Source organism: Lithobates pipiens, unplaced genomic scaffold (genome assembly GCF_037356315.1).
Source record: "Lithobates pipiens isolate NorthernLeopardFrog02 unplaced genomic scaffold, aLitPip1_a1.2 Scaffold_28, whole genome shotgun sequence".
Taxonomy (NCBI): Eukaryota; Metazoa; Chordata; class Amphibia; order Anura; family Ranidae; genus Lithobates; species Lithobates pipiens.
In genome coordinates this window covers 89,135,000-89,151,945 of record NW_027507789.1, presented here as the reverse complement: position 1 = coordinate 89,151,945, position 16,946 = coordinate 89,135,000, and the positions used below count along the sequence as shown (strand labels likewise).

General features: G+C 46.4%; 8 pseudogenes; all 8 read right to left on the bottom strand.

Annotated features, from left to right (window-relative positions):
• Nucleotides 1-72: 72 nt before the first annotated feature.
• Nucleotides 73-192, bottom strand: LOC143936974 (5S ribosomal RNA; annotated as a pseudogene).
• Nucleotides 193-287: 95 nt separating this feature from the next.
• Nucleotides 288-406, bottom strand: LOC143936952 (5S ribosomal RNA; annotated as a pseudogene).
• Nucleotides 407-6,757: 6,351 nt separating this feature from the next.
• On the bottom strand, nt 6,758-6,876 carry LOC143936553 (5S ribosomal RNA; annotated as a pseudogene).
• A 2,338-nt stretch (nt 6,877-9,214) lies between these two features.
• LOC143936643 (5S ribosomal RNA) lies at nt 9,215-9,333 on the bottom strand (annotated as a pseudogene).
• A 101-nt stretch (nt 9,334-9,434) lies between these two features.
• LOC143936569 (5S ribosomal RNA) lies at nt 9,435-9,553 on the bottom strand (annotated as a pseudogene).
• A 258-nt stretch (nt 9,554-9,811) lies between these two features.
• LOC143937278 (5S ribosomal RNA) lies at nt 9,812-9,930 on the bottom strand (annotated as a pseudogene).
• Nucleotides 9,931-10,043: 113 nt separating this feature from the next.
• LOC143936759 (5S ribosomal RNA) lies at nt 10,044-10,162 on the bottom strand (annotated as a pseudogene).
• Nucleotides 10,163-14,321: 4,159 nt separating this feature from the next.
• LOC143936916 (5S ribosomal RNA) lies at nt 14,322-14,440 on the bottom strand (annotated as a pseudogene).
• Nucleotides 14,441-16,946: the final 2,506 nt, after the last annotated feature.

Here is a 16,946-nt window from a genome sequence, read left to right as displayed (position 1 = left end):
TTGACAAACACCAAGATGGTCACCTTGGAAACAAGTGGAAAAAAATAGGTCAACGGCAACAACATAAAAAGAAGCCTACGGCATCTGGAAATCCCAGGCGGTCTCCCATCCAGGTACTAAACTGGTCCCAACCCCGCTTGGCCTCTGAGATCAGATGAGATTGGGCTCTTTCAGGGTGGTGTGGCCGTAGGAGATTTCTTCAGGCACTCTCAACCTTGACTAACGCCAAAATGGTCACCTTGGGAAACAAACAAAAAAATCAAGTCAACGCCAACAACATGAGAAGAAGTCTACAGCACCTAGTATTCCCAGGTGGTCTCCCATCCAGGTATTAACAAGGCCCGACACTGTTTAGTCTCTGAGATCAGACGAGATCTGGTGCTTTCAGGGTTATGTGGCCATAGGCGAGCTCTTCAGGCACTCTCAACCCTCTTGACAAACACCAAGATGGTCACCTTGGTAAACAAACAAAAAAAAAAAACAAGTCAACGCCAACAACATAAAAAGAAGCCTTCAGCACCTAGTATTCCCAGGTGGTCTCCAATCCAGGTACTAGCAAGGCCCGACCCTGTTTAGCCTCTGAGATCAGAGGAGATTGGGCGCTTTCAGGCTTATGTGCCCATAGGCAATCTCTTTGGGCACTCTCAACCCTCTTGACAAATGCCAAGATACTAAAGATATGTTGGTATTGCGCTGTCCCTATATTAAATAACCCTCTGAGGGTGATAAGTATAATGCCTAATTACATAAATCAATAGTGTAATATAAAAATATATATCTATAAATGTCTACTAAATAGTATCAAAAAGTGCAAAGTGCTACATTAAATAAAATAAAATAAACACACCACAAAGGTGATAGAATCCAAATAAATGAAAATCAAGTGAACAAAGGTAAGTAACTAAAAACAGTCTCTTAGAAAATTACTATTTTGATAAAGTGCAGAAAAAAAAAAAAAAAAAAGTAAACGCACTACAGAGTCAATTGAAAACCTCCACAGAAACACAACTGCTTCAATTGAGTGCAAAGCCACAAAACAGTGAATTGATCATAAAGTGCCAAGTGCGTCTTATAAATGTGCAAATAAGTAAACACTCTCCAGAGGTGATATAAGTGAACCACCCTAATAATAAACAAATGATATACAAGAAAATAAGAGAGTATACCTAGACCAAAAAAACACTCTGGAGAGTGTTTACTTATTTGCACATTTATAAGACGCACTTGGCACTTTATGATCAATTCACTGTTTTGTGGCTTTGCACTCAATTGAAGCAGTTGTGTTTCTGTGGAGGTTTTCAATTGACACTTTATCAAAATAGTAATTTTCTAAGAGACTGTTTTTAGTTACTTACCTTTGTTCACTTGATTTTCATTTATTTGGATTCTATCACCTTTGTGGTGTGTTTATTTTATTTTATTTAATGTAGCACTTTGCACTTTTTGATACTATTTAGTAGACATTTATAGATATATATTTTTATATTACACTATTGATTTATGTAATTAGGCATTATACTTATCACCCTCAGAGGGTTATTTAATATAGGGACAGCGCAATACCAACATATCTTTAGTTTCATATTAAGTGGCTACGGTGTGATCCATTCCGGTAGTAGCAGCAGCCCCTGACATTTGATAGATCACCAGTGGTAGCACAGGAATAAAACACTATGATTTATACTAAATGCCAAGATAGTCACCTTGGGAAACAAGCGAAAAAAAAACAGGTCAATGTCAACAACATAAAAAGAAGACTACGGCACCTGGTATTCCAAAGCCATCTCCCATCCAGGGACTAACTAGGCCCAACACTTCTTAGCCTCAGAGATGAGAAGAGATAGGGCTCTTTCAGGGTGATGCTGCTGTAAGTGAACTCTTTGGGCACTCTCAACCCTCTTGACAAATGCCAAGATGGTCACCTTGGGAAACAAGCGAAAAAAAAAAAAACGAATCAACGCCAACAACATAAAAAGAAGCCTACAATAACTGGTATTCCCAGGTGGTCTCCCATCCAGGTACTAACCAGGCCTGACTCTTCTTAGCCTCCAAGATCAGACGAGATTGGGTGCTTTCAGAGCGCTCGGACTCTTTCCCCATCACTAATGGGACGAGGCAGGAGTGCCCTCTGTCTCCCCTAATTTTTATTCTGACACTGGAACCACTTATGTGTCACGTTCGGAATGACCAGAATATTACTGGCATATCCAAACCCTCGGCACACCACAAAATTGCGGCGTACGCTGACGATCTAATTTTTTTCGTCTCCAATCCACACATTTCGCTTCCCAATATACTCGCGGCTCTCCGGCGATACGGCAGCCTATCAAACTATAAAATCAATTGCACCGTCGGCTGTATTGAATATATCGGTCCCGGATGGTGAGGCCAAGAGGCTACGCTCCCCTTTTCCATTCTACTGAGCTGAAAAATCTATACGTTACCTGGGCGTTGACATCGCAGCGGATTTGGTGCAATTGTACCCGCTTAATTTTCTCCCTCTCCTGAATAGACTGAAATCTGATTTGGGAAACTGGCATGCTTTAACACTGACCTGGTTCGGGCGCTGTAATGCATTCAAAATGACGTCCCTCCCGCGGATCTTATACTTGTCCCAGATATTACCGATCCGGTTACCCCCAATTTTTTTCAGACAACTGCAGGTGCTGCTCCGGGACTTTATTTGGGCGCGCAAACCGCCCAGAGCCCGTTTGCAATTGCTTGCCAGACCAAAGGACAAGGGGGGTCTGGGTCTCCCAATACAACAGAGCGACTCTGCTAGCGAGAGTCGTTGATTGGCATTGTAATGGCCCACACAAGCAGTGGGTGGAGATGGAGATTGAGGATGGATCCATTCCCCTATTGACCTCCCCGTGGCTCCTGTCCTCCCTACCAAAATACCTCAGAGATCACTCCGTAGTGGGAGCTACATTGCCTGTTGTGCGGAGGTTGTTCCGCTGCACACACATTGCTCCCCTGCCGTCACCAATGACTCCGGTTATAGGTAATCCAGACTTCCCACCGGGATTTACCAACAAGAAACTGCGACAGTTGACAGTGGTGGGGAAACAGTGTCTGGGAGAGGTGTGGCCCTCGGGAGGGCTCCCGACCACGCAAACTGTCGCCGAGCTTTCTGACCCTCCGCTTGACTTGTTTAGTGCTTATCAACTTCATCACTTTCTTCTGGCCATACAAAGGGCCCCCTACACTCCTAGAGACCTGACGCCCTATGAATCCATCTGTCACAAAAAGGAACGACACACCCTCTCCCTCCTGTACAACCTATTAAGTAGTCAGGAGGAGGAGTTGACCCCACCATTTATCCACAAATGGGAGAGGGACTTTGGCATCACATTTACCCCACAACAGATAGGGAAGATCCTGACATTAGTACATAAAGCTTCCATCGCAAACCAATATCAAGAATCAGGATACAAGATAGTCTCACGCTGGTATAGAGTCCCATACCTTCTGAATAAAATTAATAGATCGATTCCGGATGTTTGTTGGAGGTGCAATTCAGATACGGGGACCATGGGACACATTTTCTGGGCATGCCCGGCCTTGAGGAACTTTTGGGTGGAGGTGACCAGGACGATAAAAACTCTCAGAAATGTAGATATCGCAGACAACCCAGCAGCGTGCCTTTTACACTTGACCGAACAGCCTGTTCGAAAATACAAAAAAACCCTCACGATGCAACTCCTGAACGCCGCCCGGGCCTGCATTCCCACACTGTGGAGGCAGCCTCAGCCCCCATCCAAGGTGCTGTGGTATTCCAAAGTCAATCATATTCTCCGGATGGAAGAATTGACCGCCACCCTTCACAACACTGAAGAGGCATTTAGTGTTACATGGAGGCCCTGGAGGTATTTTACTGATACTTGAGACTACATTCGGGAGGTGAGCAGCGCCCCTGTCCCAGAAAACGACTGAACATCTAACGTTTACCTACGTAGGCCAAGTCTGCCCTGGGTGGCATTCCCCCCTCCCTTTTTGTCTTTATTTTTCTTTTTTTCCCCGCCGCCATCCCCCCCCTCTCTCTCTGTCTTTGCACTCTCTTCTTCCCCCATCCTCCCTTTTCACTATGCCTTGTCTCCTTACCAGCCTTTGGGACCCAGAAGAACCCCAGGGTTCTGGACACGACCGGCTCATATTTTACTCTGGTTCACATAGGTCATGATAAGCTGGCTCGCTGTGGTCCCAGTTGTTCTCCATGATTACATTTGTCCGAACGGAGCTGCATTAGTTATACTGTACTACATGTCGCAGGTGGGGTTTCTCTCTTTTCTGCATGAAACTCTAGGACTCCCCTCTGAGAACCCAGAGTTATTTGGCTGCCTATTTTTTGTTACCATGTACAGTGGTGTGAAAAAGTGTTTGCCCCCTTCCTCATTTCCTGTTCCTTTGCATGTTTGTCACACTTAAGTGTTTCGGAACATCAAACCAATTTAAACAATAGTCAAGGACAACACAAGTAAACACAAAATGCAATTTGTAAATGAAGGTGTTTATTATTAAAGGTGAAAAAAAATCCAAACCATCATGGCCCTGTGTGAAAAAGTGATTGCCCCCCTTGTTAAAACATACTATAACTGTGGTTGTCCACACCTGAGTTCAATTTCTCTAGCCACACCCAGGCCTGATTATTGCCACACCTGTTCACAATCAAGGCATCACTTAAATAGGAGCTGCTTGACACAGTAAGGTCCACCAGAAGATCCTTAAAAGCTACACATCATGTCGAGACCCAAAGAAATTCAGGAACAATTGAGAAAGAAAGTAATTGAGATCTATCAGTCTGGAAAGGGTTATAAAGCCATTTCCAAAGCTTTGGGAATCCAGCGAACCACAGTGAGAGCCATTATCCACAAATGGCGAAGACATGGAACAGTGGTGAACCTTCCCAGGAGTGGCCGGCCGCCCAAAATTACCCCAAGAGCGCAGCGACGACTCATCCAAGAGGTCACAAAAGACCCCACAACAACGTCCAAGGAACTGCAGGCCTCACTTGCCTCAGTTAAGGTCAGCGTTCATGCCTCCACCATCAGGAAAAGACTGGGCAAAAATGGCCTGCATGGCAGAGTTCCAAGGAGAAAACCACTGCTGAGCAAAAAGAACATCAAAGCTCGTCTAAATTTCTCCACAACACATCTTGATGATCCCCAAGACTTTTGGGACAACATTCTGTGGACCGATGAGACAAAAGTGGAACTCTTTGGAAGGTGTGTGTCCAAGTATATCTGGCATAGAAGGAACACTGCATTTCATAAAAAGAACATTATACCAACAGTAAAATATGGTGGTGGTAGTGTGATGGTCTGGGGCTGTTTTGCTGCTTCAGGACCTGGAAGACTTGCCGTGATAAAAGGAACTATGAATTCTGCTGTCTACCAAGAGATCCTGAAGGAGAATGTCCGACCATCTGTTCATGTACTCAAGCTGAAACGAACTTGGGTTCTGCAGCAGGACAATGATCCTAAACACACCAGCAAGTCCACCACCGAATGGCTGAAGAAAAACAAAATGAAGACTTTGGAGTGGCCTAGCCAAAGTCCTGACCTGAATCCTATTGAGATGTTGTGGTATGACCTTAAAAAGGCCGTTCATGCTCGAAAACCCTCTAATGTAACTGAATTAGGACAATTCTGCAAAGATGAGTGGGCCAAAATTCCTCCAGGACGCTGTAAAAGCCTCATTGCACGTTATCGCAAACGCTTGGTTGCAGTTGTTGCTGCTAAGGGTGGCCCAACCAGTTATTAGGTTTAGGGGGCAATCACTTTTTCACACAGGGCCATGATGGTTTGGATTTTTTTTCACCTTTAATAATAAACACCTTCATTTACAAATTGCATTTTGTGTTTACTTGTGTTGTCCTTGACTATTGTTTAAATTGGTTTGATGTTCCGAAACACTTAAGTGTGACAAACATGCAAAGGAACAGGAAATGAGGAAGGGGGCAAACACTTTTTCACACCACTGTAATTGTGACCCTGGGTCATGCTGTATGGTTGACTGTTATATTTATGTTGTTCTACTTATACTTAATAAAAGAATAAAACAAAAAAAAAAAATAAGTCAATGCCAACAACTTAAAAAAAAAGCCTATGGCATTGAGAAATCCCAGGCGGTCTCCCATCCAGGTACTAACCAGGTCCCAACCCTGCTTAGCCTCTGAGATCAAATGAGATTTGGCTCTTTCAGGGTGATGCAGCCATAGTAGATTTTTTCAGGCACGCTCAACCCTCTTGACAAACGCCAAGATGGTCACCTTGGGAAACAAACAAAAAAAACAAGTCAACGCCAACAACATAAAAAGAAGCCTACCGCACCTAGTATTTCTAGGCGGTCTCCCATCCAGGTATTAACAAGGCGCGACCCTTTCTATCCTCTGAGATCAGCGGAGATTGGGCGCTTTCAGGGTGATGTGCCCATAGGCAATCTCTTTGGGCACTCTCATCCCTCTTGAAAAATGCCAAGACAGTCACCCTGGGAAACAAGTGAAAAAAAACAGGTCAACGCCAACTACATAAAAAGAAGAATACGGCACCTGGTATTCCAAGGCCGTCTCCCATTCAAGTACAAACCAGGCCCAACCCTGCTTAGCCTCTGAGACCAAACGAGATTGGGCGCTTTCAGGGTGTTGTGCTCATAGGCAATTTCTTTGTGCACTCTCAACCCTCTTGACACATGCCAAGATGGTCACCTTGGGAAACAAGGGAAAATAAAACAGGTCAACGCTGACAACATAATGAGAAGCCTATGGCACCTGGTATTCCCAAGCTGTCTCCCATCCAGGTACTAACCAGGCCCATCACTGCTTAGCCTCTGAGATCAGATGAGATTGGGCTCTTTCAGGGTGATTTGGCCGTAGGCACTCTCTTTGGGCACTCTGAAGCCTCTTGACAAAGGCCAAGATGGTCACCTTGGGAAACAAGCTAAAAAAAACAGGTCAAAGCCAACAACATAAAAAGAAGCCTATGGCATCCAGTATTCCCAGGCGATCTCCCAATCCAGACACTAACCAGACCAGATCCTTCTATGGAACCTGGTCTTCCCAGGCATTCTCCCATCCAGGTACTAACCAGGCCTGATGCTGCTTAGCCTCTGAAATCAGACGAGATCGGATGCTTTCAGGTTGATGTGGCCGTAAGCGTTCTCTTCAAGACACGCCCAACCCTCTTGACATGCGCAGTACATGCGCAGTACGGAGCAGACGAAGCTTCGGAATATCTCCGAAGCTGAATGGCACCTGCGCGGTGAGTGGAGGTGGTAACCCCACCATCCAAGTGGACATAGGGTTGTGAATATTAGAGGGCCCCTCGCAGGCGAGCTTTGCTCGCCACGCTTCGGGCTCGGCCTCGCTGCGCTCGGCTCTTTTATATTCTTACTCTATGTCCACTTGGATAGTGGGGATAGAACCTGGACTCAGTGCGCAGGCGCCGTTCATGCTCGGCAATTTTCGGAATCTGTGTTGCTGTGTACTGCGCATGCGCAGTACACAGCGGACACTATCCCATGGGGGACCATATGTGATAAGACACCGGCATGGGGAACTGAAGCTATGGGTCAAGCTAGAGCAGGAGATGGCGCGGGTTCCACTGGCTGGTATGCCTTGGGCAGGGAGGCCATTGGAGCCCTGTGTGACTACTCACCCGTTAATTGGCCCCTCGCTCGCCGAGATGGATAGTTTTTTTCACCTTTCCCACCTGACTAACTTCCCTTCTCCTATGACCCCAATTATTGGACATCCTAGATTCCCTCCGGGCCTGTCTGAACAGGCCTTTACCAGGCAAGCCCCGAAAGGGCTTCTGAGAGCAGCCCTATTTCTTGGACCCACGGGCTTGATTCCCATGGGGACCATACTGCTAGAGCAAGTACCTGTTGCATTGGATAGCTGGAGAGCTAGACAGCTAATCCATTTCCTCGGATCACTACCTAACCATTCGTTCTTCTCTAGACAATTCCACCCCTTCGAGGAACTTTGCCTGGATGATGGCCCAATTTGTGGTTCCCTCTCTAGGTCCTACCAAATCCTGACAGATGCACAATCCTCAACGGATCCACCCTTCCTAGCTAAATGGAAAAGGGACTTACAAACTACATTCTCCAAACCACAGAAGGACAGAATACTCTTTTTCGCCCATAAGTCGTCACTCTGCAGTAAATATCAGGAGATCTCATATAAGCTGATCACACGCTGGTATCGTACACCGGTGGTGTTGGCCAAAATATTCCCCGGTCAATCTGACCGCTGCTGTCGCTGTGGGCAACAGGCTGGCACCATTCTCCACATTTTCTGGGAATGCCCTAAATTACAAACATTCTGGCAGCCTGTCCTGAGACTCATCCACAAGTTCACAGACATTTCCTTAGCCAATGATCCCGCAGCAGTTCTTCTCAATCTAACTCCTATGTCGAGAAAGCGTTATCATAAGTCCTTACTTAAACATCTCCTCAATGCAGCTAGGGCCTGCATCCCAAGTCAGTGGAAAGAGCAATCTGCTCCAATGGTGACCCAGTGGTTCGCAAGGGTAAATGATATTGAACGAATGGAAGACCCGACTGCCACAATGAGGGATAAAACGGAGGAGCATGGGAACAGATGGTTCTACTGGACCCAGTTTCGCTTTTCGCAAGAATACCTCCGCGAGACATAGTAAGCTCATGGTGATCGTTGGAGATCGCCGTTCCAAACGTTGGACAGCTGATGAGCTGGTGAGCCGAGGGCGTCTCTTGCTCCCTGGGAGGGGACCCCACCCACCCTATCCACTCTACCCACGACACCCCCTTACCCCTTCTTTTCCTTTTCTGCCATTTCCTTCCCCAATCTTCTCTTTCCCCTTCTCCCTCCTTTCAGTTCTACTATTTCCCTTCTTAACTCAAAAAAGGGAAAAGAAAATGGTATGTTCCGACCCCATTTGACTACTACACAATACTCTTTCCCTATCTATGGATATCTAAACTCTTCGAGGGTAGCAGGGCTAGTATCAATAATATTTTAAGTGGTAGAGGATCCCAACGAGATGGAGCTTTAATCTCATCTTGATATGACCGCAAAGCTGTACACGTGCTATTCTCCTCGGACTTCTTACCATTGGCTCTGATATCCATGCAATATGATCGTTTGTTTGTAACTATTTGTATAACACATTCTGTGAAGTTGCCTTTGCATTGTATGTCGCATACTACTAAATAAAAAAAAAAAAAAAGAAGCCTATGGCACCTGGTATTCCCAGGCGGTCTCCCATCCAGGTACTAACCAGGCCCGACACTGTTTAGCATCCGAGATCAGACGAGATTGGGTGCTTTCAGGGTGATGGGGCCGTAGGTGATCTCTTCGGGCACTCTCAACCCTCTTGACAAACGCCAAGATGGTCACCTTGGGAAACAAGTGAAAAAAAAAACAGGTCAAGGCCAACAACATAAAAAGAAGCCTACAGCACCTAGTATTCCCAGGTGGTCTCCAATCCCGGTACTAGCAAGGCCCAACCCTGTTTAGCTTCTGAGATCAGAGGAGATCGGGTGCTTTTAGGGTTATGTGCCCATAGGCAATCTCTTTGGGCATTCTCAACCCTCTTGACAAATGCCAACATAAAAAGAAGAATACGGCACCTGGTATTCCAACGCCATCTCCCATCCAGGTACTAACAAGGCCCAACCCTTCTTAGCCTCAGAGAAGAGAAGAGATAGGGCTCTTTCAGGGTGATGCTGCTGTAAGCGATCTCTTTGGGCACTCTCAACCCTCAAGATGGTCACCTTGGGAAACAAGCAAAAAAAAAAACGAATCAACGCCAACAACATAAAAAGAAGCCTACAATAACTGGTTTTCCCTGGTGGTCTCCCATCCAGGTACTAACCAGGCCCGACTCTTCTTAGCCTCCAAGATCAGACGAGATTGGGTGCTTTCAGAGTGATGTGGCCATAGGCAATCTCTTCAGGCAATCTCTTCAGGCACTCTCAACCCTCTTGACAAACACCAAGATGGTCACTTTGGGAAACAAGCGGAAAAAAAACAGGTCAACGCCAACAACATAAAAAGAAGTCTACGACACCTGGTATTCCCAGGCGGTCTCCCATCCAGGTACTAACAAGGCCCGACTCTTCTTAGCCTCCAACATCAAACGAGATCGGGTGCTTTCAGGGTGATGTGCCCGTAGGCAATCTCTTCAGGCACTTTCAACCCTCTTGACAAACGCCAAGATGGTCACCTTGGGAAACAAGCAAAAAAAATAAAAATAAGTCGGAAGCTAGAGACAATACGGCCCGAGTCCTCAATTTAATCCATGCGGCGCATGTACAGGGAAGGCCCTTGCTTATGTTGTCAATGGACGCAGAAAAGGCCTTTGACAGGGTGGCCTGGCACTTTATGCAGGCCACCCTGGAACATATAGGTCTTGGCCCCAACATGATGAGCTGGGTAATGTCGCTTTACTCCACGCCGTCGGCAGCGGTACGGGTGAACGAGTGGTACTCGGACTCTTTCCCCATCACTAATGGGACGAGGCAGGGGTGCCCTCTGTCTCCCCTAATTTTTATTCTGACACTGGAACCACTTATGTGTCACGTTCGGAATGACCCGAATATTACTGGCATATCCAAACCCTTGGCACACCATAAAATTGCGGCGTATGCTGACAATCTAATTTTTTCCGTCTCCAATCCACACATTTTGCTTCCCAATATACTTGCGTCTCTACAGCGATACGGCAGCCTATCAAACTATAAAATCAATTGCGCCAAGTCAGCTGTATTGAATATATCGGTCCTGGATGGTGAGGCCAAGAGGCTCCGCTCCGCTTTTCCATTCTACTGGGCTGAAAAATCTATACGTTACCTGGGCGTTGACATCGCAGCGGATTTAGCGCAATTGTACCCGCTTAATTTTGTCCCTCTCCTGGATAGACTGAAATCTGATTTGGGAAACTGGCATGCTTTAACACTGACCTGGTTCGGGCGCTGTAATGCATTTAAAATGACGGCCCTCCCGTGGATCTTATACATGTTCCAGACATTACCGATCCGGTTACCCCCAATTTTTTTCAGACAACTGCAGGTGCTGCTCCGGGACTTTATTTGGGCGCGAAAACCGCCCAGAGCCCGTTTGCAATTGCTTGCCAGACCAAAGGACAAGGGGGGTCTGCGTCTCCCAGATCTGAGACAATACTACAGAGCGACTCTGCTAGCGAGAGTCGTTGATTGGCATTGTAACGGGCCACACAAGCAGTGGGTGGAGATGGAGATTGAGGATGGATCCATTCCCCTATTGACCTCCCCGTGGCTCCTGTTTTACCTACCAAAAGACCTCAGAGGTCACCCCGTAGTGGGAGCTACGTTGGCTGTTGTGCGGAGGTTGTTCTGCTGCACACACATTGCTCCCCTGCCATCACCAATGACTCCGGTTATAGGTAATCCAGACTTCCCACCGGGATTTACCAACAAGAAACTGCGACAGTTGACAGTGGTGGGGAAACAGCGTCTGGGAGAGGTGTGGCCCTCGGGAGGGCTCCCGACCACGCAAACTGTCGCCGAGCTTTCTGACCCTCCGCTTGACTTGTTTAGTGCTTATCAACTTCGTCACTTTCTTCTGGCCATACAAAGGGCCCCCTACACTCCTAGAGACCTGACACCCTATGAATCCATCTGTCACAAAAGGGAACCTGTGCGACACACCCTCTCCCTCCTGTACAACCTATTGAGTAGTCAGGAGGAGGAGTCGACCCCCACCATTTATCCACAAATGGGAGAGGGACTTAGGCATCACATTTACCCCACAACAGATAGGGAAGATCCTGACCTTAATACATAAAGCTTCCATCGCAAACCAATATCAAGAATCAGGATACAAGATAGTCTCACGCTGGTATAGAGTCCCATACCTTTTGAATAAAATGGATATATCGATCCCGGATGTTTGTTGGAGGTGAAATTCAAATACGGGGACCATGGGACACCTTTTCTGGGCATGCCCGGCCTTGAGGAACTTTTGGGTTCCCAGCAGCGTGCCTTCTACACTTGACCGAACAGCCTGTTCAAAAATACAAAAAAACCCTCACGATGCAACTCCTGAATGCCGCCCGGGCCTGCATTCCCGCACTGTGGAGGCAGCCTCAGCCCCCATCCAAGGTGCTGTGGTATTCCAAAGTCAATCATATTCTCCGGATGGAAGAATTGACCGCCACCCTTCACAACACTGAAGAGGCATTTAGTGTTACATGGAGGCCCTGGAGGTATTTTACTGGTTCTCGAGACTACATTCGGGAGGTGAGCAGTGCCTTTGTCCCAGAAAACGACTGAACATCTAATGTTTACCTACGTAGGGCATGTCTGCCCTGGGTGGCATTCCCCCCCTCCCTTTTTGTCTTTATTTTTCTTTTTTTCCCCGCCGCCATCCCCCCACCTCCTCTCTCTCCATCTTTGCACTCTCTTCTTCCCCCGTCCTCCCTTTTGACTATGCCTTGTCTCCTTACTAGCCTTCGGGACCCAGAAGAACCCCAGGGTTCTGGACATGACCGGCTCATATTTTACTCTGGTTCACGTAGGTCATGATAAGCTGGCTCGCTGTGGTCCCAGTTGTTCTCCATGATTACATTTGTCCGAACGGAGCTGCACTAGTTATACTGTACTACATGTCGGAGGTGGGGTTTCTCTCTTTTCTGCATGAAACTGTAGGACTCCCCTCTGAGAACCCAGAGTTATTTGGCTGCCTATTTTTTGTTAGCATGTAATTGTGACCCTGGGTCATGCTGTATGGTTGACTTTTATATTTATGTTGTTCTACTTAATAAAAGAATAATAAAAATAAAAAAAATAAGTCAATGCCAACAACTTAAAACTAAAGCCTATGGCATCGAGAAATCCCAGGCGGTCTCCCATCCAGGTACTAACCAGGTCCCAACCCTGCTTAGCCTCTGAGATCAAATGCACGCTCAACCCTCTTGACAAACGCCAAGATGGTCACCTTGGGAAACAAACAAAAAAAACAAGTCAACGCCAACAACATAAAAAGAAGCCTGCGGCATTTGGAAAACCCAGGCGGTCTCCCATCCAGGTACAAACCAGGCCCAACCCTGCTTAGCCTCTGAGACCAAACGAGATTGGGTGCTTTCAGGGTGTTGTGCCCGTAGGCAATTTCTTTGTGCACTCTCAACCCTCTTGACAAATGCCAAGATGGTCACCTTGGGAAACAAGGGAAAAAAAACAGGTCAAAGCCAACAACATAAAAATAATCCTACGGCATCCGGTATTCCCAGGCGATCTCCCAATCAAGACACTAACCAGGCCAGATCCTTCTATGTCACCTGGTCTTCCCAGGCAGTCTCCCATCCAGGTACTAACCAGGCCTGACGCTGCTATGCCTCTGAAATCAGACGAGATCGGGTGCTTTCAGGGTGATGTGGCCGTAAGCGTTCTCTTCAAGACACGCCCAACCCTCTTGACAAACGCCAAGATGGTCGCCTTGAGAAACAAGCGAAAAAAACAGTTCAAAGCCAACAACATAAAAAGAAGCCTATGGCACCTGGTTTTTCCGGGCGGTCTCCCATCCAGGTGCTAACCAGGCCCGACACTGTTTAGCCTCTGAGATCAGATGAGATTGGGCGCTTTCAGGGTGATGGGGCCGTAGGTGATCTCTTTGGGCACTCTCAACCCTCTTGTTAAACGCCAAGATGGTCACCTTGGGAAACAAGCGAAAATAAACAGGTAAACGCCAACAACATAAAAAGAAGCCTACGGCACCTGGTATTCACAGATGGTCTCCCATACAGGTATTAACCAGGCAGTACACTGCTAGGCCTCTGAGATCAGATGAGATTGTGCGCTTTCAGGGTGATGTGGCCATAGGTGTTCTATTTAGACACTCTCAACCCTCTTGACAAATACCAAGATGGTTATCTTGGGAAACAAGTGAAAAAAAACAGGTCAACGCCAACAACATAGACCCTGGCGGTCTCCCATCTGACCCAGACCCTGCTTAGCCTCTGAGATCGGGCGCTTTCAGGGTGATGTGACCTCAGGCGTATGCTTTGGGACATACTCAAAACTCTTGACTGATGCTAAAATGGTCACCTTGGGAAACAAGCGAAAGAAAAACAGGTCAAAGCCAACAATATAAAAAGATTCCTACGGCACCTTTAATTAGGTACTATCCAGGCCGGACCCTGCTTAGCCTCTGAGATCAGATGAGATCGGGCGCTTTCAGGGGGATGTGGCCGTAGGAGATTTCTTTGGGCTCTCTCAGCCCTCTTGACAAATGCCAAGATGACCACCTTGGGAAACAAGCGGAAAAAAAAAACCATGTCAACGCCAACAACATAAAAAGAATCCTACAGCACCTGGTATTCCCAGTTGGTCTCCCATCCAGTTACTAATCAGGCCCGACAATGCTTAGCCTCCGAGATCAGACAAGATCAGGCACTTTCAAGGTGATGGGGCCATAGGCGATCTCTTCGGGCACTTTCAACCATCTTGACAAACGCCAACATGGTCATCTTGGGAAATAAGCGAAAAAACCAAGTCATTGCCAACATTGGAGGCTAAGCAGGGTTGGGCAATCAGTTTCCTTGCCTGAAATAGGCATCTCAGAACTGCCATCTGGCTACTTCCCGGGTTTCCAACTCCTTCAACTAATCCCAGGAGACAATACTTCGCCTCCATCCTGGTGGAGGTTCAAAACACCCGATCAATGGTTCCTGTCACCTCTGTCCAGTAGCGGATCAACTTCGGGCATCTCCAAAACATGTGCATCATGTCTCCCCCCATGTTCCCGCACCGGGGGCAACTTGCGTCCCGCCGTTCGGCCAAACTAAAAAAGTTTACGAGGAGCATAATAGGTTCTATATAATAAGAACAGATGTGACATCCTCTGTGAGGAGAGCCACAATTCACCACAGGCAGGATTTCTGTGGCCATAGCTCAGGGGGGTTTAGTACACACCCCACACTATATAAGGCCGCCAGCGCGGCGGCCTTGTATAGTGTGTTGTGGTGGTCAGGGAAAGAGGACGATAGGCAGGGACAGTGTCTTTACTGCTTGGGAACCTAACACTGTTACAGTGGGTGTTTTGTGCCTCCTGCACAGTACACACCTGAAGCTACCCTTTATTACTGGCATCTGCCCTATTCCCTATTATACATGCATCTGCAGTGCAGAAGTTAGAGTGGGTGTTGTGTGCCTCCTGCACAGTATACACCTTATTGCTGGTGTTCTGTTTCTGTAATACAGGAACCTAGCACTGTTACAGTGCTAGGGTGTACAGAGAAGCTGGTATATATAGAAGACTACAGCATACAGAAGAAAGGCTAGTGAATACAGAATACAGACTCGTGTATGTAGATAGGCTTGAGTATACAGAAGACAGGCTTGGGTATACATCAAAGCTGACATTCTATACAGAAGACTGGGTAGTGTATACAGAGAGTCTAGTGGGTACAGAAGACAGGCTGGTGTATTCTAGCTAGTTTTTACAGTCTAGTGTATACAGAAGACAGGCTGTGGTTTACAGAGAGTTTAGTGTATTCAGAGAGTCTAGTGTATACAGTCGGCGAGTGTATACATAAGACTGGCTAGTTTACACAGTGTTTACAGAGATGCAAGGGTGTACAGAGAAGCTGGAATATATAGAAGACTACAGCATACAGAAGAAAGGCTAGTGAATACAGAATACAGACTCGTGTATGTAGATAGGCTTGAGTATACAGAGATGCTAGAGTAAACAGTGAAGCTGGGGTACACAGAGAGGCTAATTTAAAGAGAGGCTAGTATATACAAAGATGTTAGTGTATATAGAGAGGTTAATGTATAGAGAGGGTCGAGAGTATACAGAAAGGACAGTGCATATAGAGAAACTAGTGTATACAGAAGACAGGCTTGGGTATACATCAAAGCTGACAGTGTATACAGAAGACTGGGAAGTGCAAACAGAGAGTCTAGTGGGTAAAGAAGACAGGCTGGTGTATTCTAGCTAGTTTTTACAGTCTAGTGTATACAGAAGACAGGCTGTGGTATACTGAGGGTTTAGTGTATTCAGAGAGTCTAGTGTATACAGTCGGTGAGTGTATACATAATACTGGCTAGTTCAGACAGTGTTTACAGAGATGCAAGGGTGTACAGAGAAGCTAGTATATATAGAAGACAGAAGAAAGGCTAGTGAATACAGAATACAGACTCGTGTATGCAGATAGGCTTGAGTATACAGAGATGCTAGAGTAAACAATGAGGCTGGGGTACACAGAGAGGCTAGTTTAAAGAGAAGCTAGTATATACAAAGATGTTAGTGTATATAGAGAGGTTAGTGTATAGAGAGAGTCGAGTGTATACAGATAGGACAGTGCATATAGAGAGACTAGTGTATACAGAAGACAGGCTTGGGTATACATCCAAGCTGACAGTGTATACAGAAGACTGGGTAGTGTATACAGAGAGTCTAGTGGGTACAGAAGACAGGCTGGTGTATTCTAGCTAGTTTTTACAGTCTAGTGTATACAGAAGACAGACTGTGGTATACAGAGGGTTTAGTGTATTACAGAGATGCAAGGGTGTACAGTCGGTGAGTGTATACATAATACTGGCTAGTTCAGACAGTGTTTACAGAGATGCAAGGGTGTACAGAGAAGCTAGTATATATAGAAGACAGAAGAAAGGCTAGTGAATACAGAATACAGACTCGTGTATGCAGATAGGCTTGAGTATACAGAGATGCTAGAGTAAACAATGAGGCTGGGGTACACAGAGAGGCTAGTTTAAAGAGAAGCTAGTATATACAAAGATGTTAGTGTATATAGAGAGGTTAGTGTATAGAGAGAGTCGAGTGTATACAGATAGGACAGTGCATATAGAGAGACTAGTGTATACAGAAGACAGGCTTGGGTATACATCCAAGCTGACAGTGTATACAGAAGACTGGGTAGTGTATACAGAGAGTCTAGTGGGTACAGAAGACAGGCTGG